Genomic DNA, 13487 nt, shown 5'->3' with positions numbered 1-13487 from the left:
AGCCAGCGGAGCAAGAGATTCAGTTTTCCCACGGAGCATGGTGCCGTTGATTGCAGTTGGGGGAGACAAGAGGGGTGAGCATGAAATTTGAACAGAAAAGGGTAAGAGCTTCTTTTCCCATTGTATTCTGTGTAAGGTATTAACCCACAATAAGGTGATAACCATGGAGTGGAGAAAAGACACCTCAGAAACAGGGAGACTGAGCGAGCACAAGAGGAACAAAAAAAAAAAAAAATAGAGCAGCTTGTTCCCAGGGACTGGAGAAAATTAAAAAAAAAAAAAAAGCTGAGATCCGTGATGCTATTAGTCATCTTCTCCTTCATCTTCCTCTCCCTCACCTTCATCATCATCTTCATCTTCTTCCCCTTCATCCTCATTCCCCTCCTCATCGGTGTGTCCCAATTCTTCTTCATCATCATCTTCTTCTTCTACTCTTTCGCCTTCCTCATCATCCTTATCTGGAATCAAGTAGTACTGCAGTGGGGTTGGGCCCGATTTATCATCCATGACCTCGCCCAATTTGCCAGCACCAGTGTCCGAGTGGTCAGTGAACCAGATGAAGAAGTTCTAGGGCTCCTGGTGCTGCTGCTCCCTGCTGGTTTTGTTCTGCGTTGGACTTGACCTCTTCTCAGGTCCTTTCCCGATTTCCATTTGATCTCAGTGGACTTTGAGGAAGTAAGGTTGAACCAAGGTTCCCCACTCTCGTTCAGATGGAATTGTTTGGAGAGAACTTTATTTTCAAAGTAAGGGTTTTCACAAAATAAAAATGTATTCTGTAACCTGATTTAATGTCTTCAAGCTCTGTCACTTTGACGCTGGTGAGAGTCAGTGCCTCCTCCTCCTCCAGCAGTGCAGACACTTGTGGATGGTCGACGAATGTTGACACCCCAAAATTTAGGATTTCGGCGACCAATTCTGAGCTCTTCTGAAAAAAAAAATGGTTGGCGGAGTTAGTTACATTCCTCTTCTACTTTCAACGTCATCTTGCTGTTTTGTTCATGAAGTCTGTCTAATTCATTCTATAATTCATGGATGTGCTCTGTTCCTTCATTCTCCCTTGGACAGGTCCTGAGAGGTCTCTGGATCCACTGGCTTGGGGCGTGGAGCCGGTCTTGGCTGAGGCTGGAGCAAAGCTGGGCGTTTGGGGACCATGACTTCAAGGAACTTCACACACAGCACTGTCAGCCGGGAAGGAAGCAGCTGAGAACTCAAATAATTTTTAAAAACCCTCTCTTCCGTCTGAAGCCAGTCTTAAAGCCAAAAACATTACAAAGACCACTTACATATTTACACTATGACTCTGTCCCTCACATTTTGTCTTCTACAGAACAGGCAAGCTGGGTTTTTGTTTCTGGTTCTGCAATGAGAACACAGGGAGCCACAGAGATGAAGTGCTTCCTACTGTAATATTCTAGAACTGAGATGGTGCCCTTGACCATGGAGAACGCAACCCTTCCCTTTCAAAGGGAGTTGTTGAGAAAAATTCTCTGATTTAATTCTCTCTGCATGTATTGTATAGGGATTATAAGTCGATTATTTTGTTGGTGCTAATATGGTGAAGTGCAGATGCTTCAGCATCTGGTTTCATGGAGATTGTGTTCTAATCAAAGAAGCCAACTGAAGTTTGTAATTATAAACAATAAGATGTAACTGGGCCAATTGTTATAGCATATATTAGGCATATCCACTGCCTACAGCACCAACATGCCCTGTGGCTACTGGTTCAATGCCTGCCTGCTCCACTTGCAAGTCAGCATCCTGTTAACACAGCTGGGAAAGCAGCAGAGGACGGCCCAGGTGAGAGATCTGGACGAAGCTGCTGGATCCTGGTTTCTGCTTCCCAAGCCCTAGCTGCTACAGACCGGGGAGTGAAAAGGTGGGTGCAACATCTTTCTCCCTTTCTGGCTCTGGGTTTCCCTCTCACCCACTATGTCTGTAACTCTGACTTTCAAGTAAATAGATAAATTTTAAAATAAAATTATAATTAAACTATTTGTCACGGATATAGTTAATCTAATGGGTCATGAAGGAGTTCACTTAGAGGATACTGGTAACAGTTCTTTAAGAGATTCTCTGCTTCCTATTTCAGAACATTTGCACCTGCTGGTCATTGAGTGGAGAGGCTCTGAGACAGGAGAAAGTAAGTGGTGTTAAATCAGCACATGAAATACCTGAGTGATTGAGCTCTGAGAACAAGGGGACAGTGGAATAAGGTGAGAGGGAGCTCAGGGGGTTAGATCAGACAGGTTTTTGAAGGCTAGAAATGGAGTTGTGGCTTGGATTCAGGGGTTGAAGTAACTGAAGGTTTTAAGTGGTTAAAAAAAATGGTCAGCTCAGTGACTCAAAATTTAAACAAAACGTGCTGCCCGTGCTGCTAGCAACAGATCGGAAGGGCACCAAGTGAGTGTGTGAAAGTCTCTGACAGTGAGAGTGACAAAAATGCACTGCACTGAGGGTGTGGAATCACTAACATTCACATTGTGATGATTTGTGATACCAGAGGAAGGAGAGAATGAAAGTATTGAAGTGATCCTCAAATTTCTGGCATAAAGAAAAGGAAACTCCAACAAAGAAGGAAGCAGAAGGCACGGCAGGGAGTGCAGTGGGTTGCTCGTCATGAGTTTAGATCTCAGAAGGCAATCTGGGCTGGAGATCTTAGTTTGGAAATTGTGTCTACAGATGGAAGAATCGAGGGAACAGTGAAGAGCATCTATAGATGAAATGAGACTAGCAAAAAGCAGAGTGCTGTATGGCCAAACAGGGAGTCCTGGGAAAGATGACACCCCAGGATGTAGCTGGGAACCCCAACATGTGGAGCAGAAACAGATACTGACAATAAAGCTCCAAGAAGCAGTGGCAGATAATTAAGATGAAAAAGCCAAGAAGGATTCCAAAGAGGCTCGCCATTTTCCAAGTGGCACAGAAATCAAGTAAAACAAATGTCTCAGGATACAACTTAGCGTTGGTGATGTGAAGGTAGCTGGTGGGTTTAGAATGTGTGACATGGAGAAATTTCTGCAGTGAAGTGAGTTGAAGATGAAATAGTGTAGGGTGAACATCAAGAACTGTGTTGTTCTGCTATTGATAAATTTTGGCAAGAAGAGGTACAGAGATTTGACAGCAGATAGAAAGAAATATATTTATGAATCATTTTACCTGTTGTGTGGTCTTCACTAATTAAATGAACCTCTCTGTTTATCCACATATGAGAAAGAAAAACAATACAGTGTATCCATCAACTGGTGAGATGAATCCATAAGGACAGGGAGATATTGATAATGGAGAACTGGATGGATGACAGAGATGATGAGGCAGATGTGTGTACATAGCATGGACTGGCAGGAGGGCACAGTGATTGGCACAGACTGAAATCAAGAACCAAAGCAGACACAAGTATGGTGCCCATGGGAGTGACAAGGAACCTGGCCTTAAGGCCACTTGCAATCCAAAATCCAGTTTGGGTGAAGAATCAAGAAATGAACTGTGGGAGAATTGAAGCCAGATGCAATTGACTTCTAACTTGCTCCTCTAATACATAAACTTGGTTAGTGGGTGCACCCGCTGATGGGAAGCTTAGGCCAGACTCCAAAGTCTTGAAGCACAGCTGAGAGCCCTGCTCGGGGTCTGGGTCAGAGACAAGGTTGCACCAACTCGGGTGAAGCTGTGGTGGGCACGGTAGGGCCACAGATGCCAGGCACATTCATGTTTAAGTAATTCATCTCTGTAAGTAAGCTAAATAATCCCTCGCTGGGCCTGTCACGTGGATGTTCTGCATGCAAATTGTTTCTAATGAGCAAGGACATAGGGCTGGTCCCCTGATTGATAAATCCATTTATTTAACATACACTGCCCTTTTCTCTCTACGCTACCTATTGGCATAGAAGCTGGTACATGAAATGATGAAATGTTACACGTGCAGAAGTACTTTAGGGATATGTAGGTAGTATATAGGGTTTAGACACTATACTGTTCTGAGCCTGTTTTTCTGATTCTTCAAGGGTGTTCACTGATGTGTTTATAGTTTCTAAATCAAATTTTAAATGGGCTTCATGAACATGCATGATGGGGATGTAACTGAGCTAGCTTTATGCTACTGGACATCTCAGAACAATGTATGTGTTAGCTTGAATTCTGAGTATTTAAGCAAACAAGTGCTTTTGAAATAGCTTTCTTCATCGAATCTTCTTGTATCTCCTGGACCAAGTAATGCTGAGAACCCACCCAAGGCAGAATTGCCCATGACTGAATGGGATCAGTGGGAATTAGAGAATGAATGAGGTGAGAATATCTGATTTCAAGGACAGTTCTTGGGCATCTGCTCAGCTCTGTGTCAGGCTTGATTTTTCCTTTTACTTCTTCAGGAACTGAAGTAAGTACAATGAACAATAGAAGAAGATTCAGACTCCTTAGATTATTTTTGTTGTATTTGTTTTTCTTATGTATTGCATTTCAGTTTGTTTGCTTTCTATATGGCCAGAGATCTTACTAAGAGCCCTGTGATTCCTGACCTTTCCTGTCTACAGTTCTCCTATCTAGTGTGCGATCTCTTTGCAATACTTCCTGAGGCTCAGCATTCTCCACTCTCCCACACAGCCTACCTCCACCCTCAGATGTCCTTTCCTTCAAGAATGCCAGAAGTTCTGCCACAGTGTTTCTAAATGGACCAAGTGCAATCATGTACGTTTATTTCTTGGCCTGAGTGTTGTAATGTGGTCATCAAGGAAGTTCCCTGTTTTGCTTCCTGATCCTTCTGATCACTGAGCCCCCTTGATTTCTGAATGGGGTTTCACCCTCAGGAACAAAGTGCTGAGTGCCTGTGAAGTCCTAGTGTGGGAAATATTAAAGCAACATCTGCCTCTATCCATTAAGGCTCATCGAAGGATGCCTCACTCAACAGGATTTGGAATTTTTCCAAGACAACAAACACGTTAAAGTAAGGGCAAGAATCCTGTATTCTAAACTCTTGACTCACTAGTCAACTATGAAGTGTACAGTAAATTATTCATGGGTTTGAAAGCAGGGAAGGGAGAGAGAAAGAGAGAGGGAGAGAGAGAGAGAGAACACTCATATTTGTTGGTTTTCTCCTGCAATGGCAGTAACAGGCAGGCCAAAGCCAGGACCTTCATTTGTGTCTCCTATTTGGGTGGCAGGGGCCCAAGTACTTGTGCTGTATTTTACTGCTTTTCATTGGCCATGATCAGGGGTCGTGATTGGAACTGGAGCACCAGGCATACAAACTGGCACCGCTATGTGATGTCAGTGTAGCAGGTGGTGGCGTAACCTTTGTTGCAATGTCAGGCTATCTTAGCTATTTAATTTCACTTCCTGAGCTTTTCACACAATTATCAAATGATAGGATTATGCTATGCATGGGGCCACTAAACTTCCTTCTACTTGTGACATTCTATATGCCTCAGACAGGAATTCAGATATTTCTTGACGAAATGAGATAAATAAGCAGTAAGAGAAACAATCATTTTCCATGTAAAAGAAACTCCAATTGTGTAAAAAATTTTTACAAGATCAAATCTTTATTGGCAGACAGCAAAGAAATTCAGTCTATTCAGTTATTACCACATATATCCTTAACAGTGATTTTTAGTTATTTATTTGGAATGCCAAATCACACAGAGAGAAAGGTGATTCAGAAAGAAAAATATTCAGTTCACTGATTCATTTTCCAAATGGCTGCAAGGGTCTTGACTGGATTCAGCAGAAACTGGGGCCAGGAGATTCGCCTGGGTCTTCCACATATGGTTCAGGGATCCAACACTTGGGCCACCTTCTACTGCCTCGCCAGGTGTATATGAAGTTAAATAAGAAGTAGAGCAGCCGGGACCTGAACCAATGCCCCAATGGGGTGTCATCACAAGTGACAACTTAAGTTACTCTACCATAGCACCTGCCACTGCCTAATTCACATATACCCATCAAACATCCTTTACAAATTTTATGTATGAATGGCACTGTACGAAATCTATCTTGTTCACTTGTACATCCACACGCTTGGTGTATATGTGAAAATCCATGTCAACGCAAGTATGTGCATAGATATGTGTGGGTAAGTTGAGCGTGTGCATTTGCGTTTGGGGTCACTAGGCATAGATACCAATCAATTAAATAAATGAGCAAGAGAATTTGAGATAGTATATTTCTGAGCAAATAGATACTGCTGCTGTAATAGCAGCTCCAAATAACACTAGCTTATAAAAGGCAGAAAAGTACGTTTTTAATCATGTGACAACTCATACATATGAAATTCAATTCTTCCCTTGTTATTCTATGTGACTCAAGTTGATTTCTCTTGTCTCATTGCTCTGTAGTCTGTTGGGGCTTTTTCCATTAGCTGTTTATTTAAAGAAGAAATAAGGGTTTCCACCTTCCAGGCACACCTTTGCCTAGTGGAGTGGGATTCGTAAGTGGCAAACTTCCCTTCTGGTCGTATCTCACTACCCAGAGCTTGTCCTGTGGTCATGCCAACTGCCATATGCATTGAAAACGCAGTCTTTACTCTGTGCATCCATTCCTTAGGTCCCAGCTCATAGTTCTGTACCTATAAAAGAAAGCAAAGTGTTGAGGAATAACCCACAATTGTGTTCACAGACAAGAGTAAATCCTACAAAGGATATATCGTGCAGGTCACACTCAGTAACAACCAAGCAGAGGATCTCACTGGAGAAGAATTTCATGTCATCGGTGCTAAATCTTGGGTCTGGCAAACAAAGGAGACGCCTCACACCACAACCACATAAGGAATGATTTTGATTCTTGCTAATCACCATGCCGACAGGAACTGAGATGCCTTGACAATGATGTGCCATCATAACCGTCACTTCTACTCACAACTCCTAGGACAGCACTAAGCACCTACTCCCACCTAGCAATAAGAAGCCAAGAGTACAATCCTATCCAGTTCTCAGAAGGAGGTGGAACAAAAAAAAAATTGTTGTTTCGCCAGTGGCGATACAGCAGGGTAGTGAGAAAGCGGCTTGGACGGGGGAAGGACTCGTCCTAATGGACCCTCAGGACCTTTCTGAGCAGCTCTCGGAGCTGACACTTGAAAGACAAAACTAGGACATATTCTTGTGAAAAAAAAAAATCTGTAGAAAGAACACAATGTTTTTTTGGTAGCTCAGCATGGCTACTTTGTAGAAAGATGAAAGAATAAGCAAGGGGATCAATTGGAAATTACCATCACCTTAAGGCAGTTTTGATAGGTAGTGTTACTGCCAGCATCATTTCAGGGATGAACATACAGAGGCACAGAGGGGTTAAGTAATTGGCCTCAAATGCCACGACTGGTGAACAAGAGCATCAGGATTTGAACCCAGTGTGACTCTGTAGTAAAGCCTATTATTACTGTTGTTGTTGTTGTTGTTGTTTATTTAGGGAGACCATCAGAGACAAGAGGGAGAGACAGACAAGAGCGCAGGGATTCCATCCATGGTAAATGTCCAAATGGCTGCAGCAGCCATTTCAGGGGCAGGATGAAGCCAGGAGCTCCATCTAGGTCTGCCATGTGAGAAATGGAGGTCCAAGCAATTGACCGCCTTCTGCTGCTTTCCAGGGTGCACTAGCAGGAACCTGAATGGGGAAGCAGAGCAGCTGGACTGGAATGGTGACATAGTGTGAGCCCTTGTAGCCACACTTTTCGTCATTCATTTTATCACCCATCCCGGGCCCTCTCTACTGGAGTGTAGCAGATATAACATGAATTCATTTGAACATCATGTCCATGAGAAGAGGAAGCACAAGACCCTAAGGGCCCACCAGAAGACCATGTAACTCCCTAGGGGCATCAGGGAATTTCTCTGAAAAGGCCCTCGTAGGAGTATGTATAAAGTGGAGAGGGAACATATATCTGGCAAGGATGTTTGTGCAAATACTCACAGGCTTCAGATGCAGCTGGAGAAAAAGCCACAGAAAGGACCCACTGACTGTAATGAAAAAAACACATCAATTATTCAAACTTCTTTCTAAATACCATCTCCATTACAAAGTGCTGCTGTTCTGCTGTAGCAATGCCAGCTCCCCAGGTGCTTTGGAGAATCAGTAGCACAAACAATAACTGTAACATAGACCCACTGGGGCAAGGAGAAGCCATCAACAAGGACTGGTTTTGATCTGTAATGAAATTTGGCTCAGTCCAGAGGGGATACAAAGCAATCCAGAAGTAAAATAGGCCTTGTGAATATATACGGCATATGAACTGCTACTCCTGAGTCATACACAAGGTCAGGAGAAAGAAGTTCACAGTTAGTGTCAGCTAACCTTAGAGTCACTGAGCAACAGCGTGGAAAGAGACATCATCAGGCCACAGGCAGATGTCACATGTAGGAGCCGCCAGCATCAGACGGACGTGACGGAATACAGGCAGGCCTAAGGACTCCAACCAGCTCACCTTGGGCTGTGAGACCCTGTTACAGACCTGGCTCCACTGCTCACTCAGCTGTGTATCTCTTCTCTCTCCTTTGTTCGGTTTCCCTCATTGCACTGCTGTCTTCCACATCTCCTCAACTCAGTGCCCTTGATCACCACCAGCTGGCACACTCTCATGTACCCCAAGCACCAGACTACACACTCTTCCACTCACTTTACAGTCTCTTTACATTCCGTATCTTGGAGCCAGCATTGTGATTGCATTGATTAAGCCACCATCTGCACACCAGCATCCTACATGAGCACCGGTTCGATTCAGCAACTACTCTGCCTCTGACCCAGCTCCTTTCTAATGCACCTGGGAAAGCATTGCAGATGGCCCACATGATTGGGCCCCACCATCCATAGAGGAGACCTAGGTAGAGTTCTGGTTTACTACCTTCCCCCTGGCGCAGCTGTGACAGTCCATTTGGAATGGAAGATCTCTCTCATTGTCATGCAAAAAATAAAACAAATACTTAAAATTACAGATCCCATGTCCCATGTGTGTGTTTTTAATGTTCCTCCCTGCCTTTTCTCTATTACCTGGACCACTATATGTTATACATACATTTGCTGCTTACTTTTCTCCCAGTTGAGTATAATCTCTATGAACACTTTATGTTTTCCACCAGCTCACAGATAGCATTCACTAAATCTTCATAAATTGAATGGGCAAGTAGAATCCAGTGATAAAACATGGTTTACAAAGCCGAATCTTGATCTCAAGGAATGCATAAAAATAGCCCAGTTCCTGAAAGTTGGGTGAAAATGGAAACTGGAGTTAAGCCAAAGTGGCGGTGAGGCACTCAGAGGTTGGCCAGCAGCAGCCTCTGTGAATTTGCTTAGAGCTCACGGTAAGACCAAACCTGCACTGGGGCCCCACTATTCTGAGACTGGCAGTGCACGGGGTCTAAATGATGTGTTCTGTGATTCCCTTGCTGGTCTTTCCTGGTCCAGTCCACTTTCATCAGAGACCTTTTAAAGAGTGAGGTGAGAGTCCATTAGTGCTGAAACCTACCTGCAGGATTACCTCTTAGAGTAAACCTCCAGGCCCTTCAAGTTTACTTGAAAATGGCCATCACTTTTGTCTCAGGACCAGTTGGTAAAGGAAGGCTCTGAGCATAAGCACTGGGGAAACCCAGGGCCAGTACAGCTGGCAGAATCTCTCACTGTGTCATCTTGCCCAGCATGCAGTTTGCTAAGAGCCTGTCGGCCAGTTCGCCATGCCTCTGACGGGGCCCGTTATCCCCCTATCACAGCAACACAGGTTCAGGCCACATACCTTGACAAACGCCAGAGCTCATTGAGACGATTACACACGCCAGAGGTTGCCTAAGTCAGCGGCTCCAGACTGTGAAATGACTGCCACCTTCCTTGGCTTTTGGAAACACCCACAGCATGGCTCCTGCCACTCCCATTCTGCGCAAGCAAGGATAAGGATGGGAACGTCTATTTCTCTTGCAAAATCAGCAGCATACAATCTGTCCAACAGAACCTTGGATTTGGTGAACCACAAGTACAAATCTGGTCCTTCTGTTTCTTTTGCTTTAGTTTATCTCTGAACTTGGTTCCTCTGTAAAGTGATATCAAGTACCTCCCAGAGTGGTTGTGAAGATTGCTGATTAGATTCTGGGCGTTATTCTGATCACTATCCTTGGTGAACATTTATGGGAGGGAGGGAAGCCTGTGACAGGTCTTGTGGACAACCGTTTGCCTTTTCCTTAATCTGTACTAATATCTTTATGTAACATTTCAGTGTCTACTCGTTGTAGAGACATGGAGACAGATTCTTGGGAAAAAATCAACCTATAGTTGCTAGACTAAGGTCAACACACTAATATGTACTAATTAAGCATGCCATCTGTCCCAGTGAGGGCATGAGTATTTTAACTCTTCCTTCCTTCCTTCCTTCCTTCCTTCCTTCCTTCCTTCCTTCCTTCCTTCCTTCCTTCCCTTCTTGCTCTTTTCTTTCCTTTTTTCTTTCTTTCTTTCTTTCTTTCTTTCTTTCTCAAGGAATGACACTAAGGATAAACATCTAAATGGTCTTTCATTCATTTTCATTTATTTGAAAAGCAGAGTAGGTGGTGGTGGGTGGATCTCCCCTCCCCCGTCATCAGGGCACAGTAGCTAGGGGTATGCCAAGCTGAAGCCAAAAGCAAGGACTCCATCTTCCAGTGAGATCGTGTTTCTGAATCTATTGCCTTCCTCAGCATATTTTAGCAAGAAGCCGGATCAGAAGTGAAGGTCAGACTAAAAACCCAGACACTTGAATATGTGATGTGGACATGCTAAGCAGCAGATTAACTCTTTATCTTTATTGCAAAGTCAGATACACATAGAGGAAGACAGACAGAGTGGAAGATGATCTGTTCAATGATTCACTCGCGTAGCAGCCACAAGTCTGGAGCTGAGCCGATCTTAAGCCAAAAGCCAGGAGCTTCTTATGGGTCTTCCACACAACTTCCTTTTCCTAAGAGAACTGAAGATGCTACATCAGGCAGTGCAGATCAAAAAATCAGGTCTGGGATTTTGTGAGCCCGTCTCTCCTTTCTCTGTGGTGCCAGTGAGTTCTTTCAAAAAATCAAGTGGGGAGAACAATGTGATTGGGTCTGGCAGTTTTCCCCAGGGTAGAGTGGCAGGGGAGGGATTGAACTCTGATAGCATAGCCCATGATGAATTGAGAGAGGAATTGATCGTTTGAATCTCTAACTCGTATCTCCCAAATTTCCCCCAGGAAGGACATCCCTTGGCCTCCTGTCTTCAGAATTGTGTATTTTAATTCGTGCAGTGGCCACACTCAGTCCACCCCCACCTGTTGTTTTCTTTGAACCTGTTGTGGATCTAAAGAATTATAAGAAAGAAACTAGCAGTTCTAACTGTATGCCAGATGGGATGCTCCGTTCCTAAAATCGTCACGAAGACCGCCAAGGGATCGTGTTATTACCACCTCCTGTTTATGGATGGCTCAAAGTGGAACGTTACTAAAGCAAAGTCACACATCCAGGAATGGGCAAAAGCCTTACAGCCAAAGGGGTAATAAAGGTACATGCATGACAGCTGCCTTCCCTGTCTGCTTCAGGCACAACATGGAGACTCCAACTCATCATTCATTTCTGTGACCTTTCGTTACTGGTCAATCTGATACCCTGGGTTTTTTTTCTTTTCTTTTTTTTTTTTTTCTTGGATAGAGTAACAGGAGCTCCCACCCAAACTCAATGTCAGCTCAATCCAGCTAGCAGGCTCTAGTTTCATTTTTTAAGATTTATTTTTATTGGACAGTCAGATATACAGAGAGGAGGAGAAACAGAGAGGAAGATTGTCCATTCCCTGATTCACTCCCCAAGCGGCCATAAGGGCCAGAGCTGAGCCAATCCAAAGTAAGGCGCCCAGAGCCTCTTCCAGGTGTCTCATGCAGGTGCAAGGTCCCAAGGCCTTGTACTGTCCTTAACTGTTTTTCCAGACCACCAGGATTAGAACCAGTGCCCATATGGTATCTCCTGCGAGACGAGAACTTTAGCTGCTAGGCTAGGCTATTGCACCATGCCCTCTCATTTGCCGTGTAACTCTTTGTTCAAGTGCTACACCAGTTCTTAAGTCTGAAGTGGTGAGAGTCAAGTATTTCAGGCCCTGGATCCTGCTAAATAGAAGCTGTACTCTGATGTGAATTCTTTCTGCAAATCCCCCAGGATTCCTACACCCTCAGAAACCCAGTAGTGGAAAGAACCCTAAGAGACTCATATCAGCCTCTCACCAGATTACATCAAGTAAGACTCTATCCCCCGAGTCCTTTATATCTATCCTCAGAGCTAACGGGCTAGTCAGATAAACCCATGGACTCCAGAGCAACTAACTTCTGATCTCTCCTTGTTAATTTGGTGCTCCAAGCAAGTTAAATAAATAAAACATTAGATACACAGAAACAGACTCTAACGTTGGTTACCTGGAATAGGGAGAAGTGGGGAATGGCACGAAGATTACAGAAGATGGAGTAGGATGAGACCTCTAGAACCCTAATATATAGCAGGGAGACTGTGGCTCATAGGTCATATTATTTTTCAGATAAGATCACGTAACATCTAGATGTAGCGTGGCTGGTATTGTGGCCTCTTGGGTAAAGCTAGTGCCTGATGACTCCTTTGTCCTATGCAGGCTAAGGGTTTTTGTTCAGACTTCTTCACTTCAACTCCAGTTCCCTGCAAATAGCCTGAGAAGAGCAACAAAAGATGGTCTAGGTGCTCGCTCCCCTACTTCCCACAAGGGAGACTTGGAAAAGCTCCTGGCTCGTTCTTTCAGCCTGGTCCTTCCATGGCTGTTGCGGCAATGTGGGAAGTGAACCAGTAGACAGAAGATGCCTTCTCTCTTTCTCTCTGTATTTCCCTCTCTCATTGCAACTCTGATTTTCAAATAAATAAGTAAATAAATACATAAATCCTTGCATTTCTTCTTTCCATCTTTGAAAAATACTAATGTAAAGAGAACCAATTTCATATATTTCATAGGTAGAATTCTAAGAGGATATCCATGTTTTCCTCTTTCTCGCCATCCTTTAATTCCTCTCCTCTTTTTTTTTCTTCTTTAATATTTGCAAAAATATAAAAAGCAAAAAGGCCACAGTTCCACAGAAGGGAATAAGCACTTAAAACAACAATCAAATTACAAGATGTCTGTTTTGTTCCTACACACTTTTTGGGTGTTTTGTGTTAACTTTCATATATTGGAGGAAATATATGTTTGTGATGTTGGGACTAGCTTATTTCATTAAACATAATGGTTTGCAGTTCAATCCATTTATTTGCAAAAGAGAGGTATAACTTAATGCTGTTCTACAGCTGAGTAGTATTTCCATATTGTGTCATTTTCTTTATCCAATTATCATTGCATGAATATGTGGGTTGATCCTATATCTTAGAGGTTTTCGTTTATTTGAGCATGCTTGCATTTATACTTTTCTTCAAGGTCATCAAGCACTGTTTTAATGGCTGCAAGCACAGATGAAGAAGTTCCCATAGCCATGGAGGTTATAAGAAAGAATATGGATAAAAAAGACAATAAAGATAAAAATCACA

General features: G+C 43.4%; 1 pseudogene; it reads right to left on the bottom strand.

The window, feature by feature from the left end:
• Nucleotides 1-303: 303 nt before the first annotated feature.
• Nucleotides 304-6029, bottom strand: LOC121144559 (annotated as a pseudogene).
• Nucleotides 6030-13487: the final 7458 nt, after the last annotated feature.

The sequence above is a fragment of the Ochotona curzoniae genome, unplaced genomic scaffold (assembly GCF_017591425.1).
Source record: "Ochotona curzoniae isolate NIBS_2020 unplaced genomic scaffold, NIBS_Ocur_1.0 scaffold_3208, whole genome shotgun sequence".
NCBI lineage: Eukaryota > Metazoa > Chordata > Mammalia > Lagomorpha > Ochotonidae > Ochotona > Ochotona curzoniae.
Note: the sequence above shows the minus strand (reverse complement) of the source record. Positions and strands in the feature narration are given on the sequence as shown.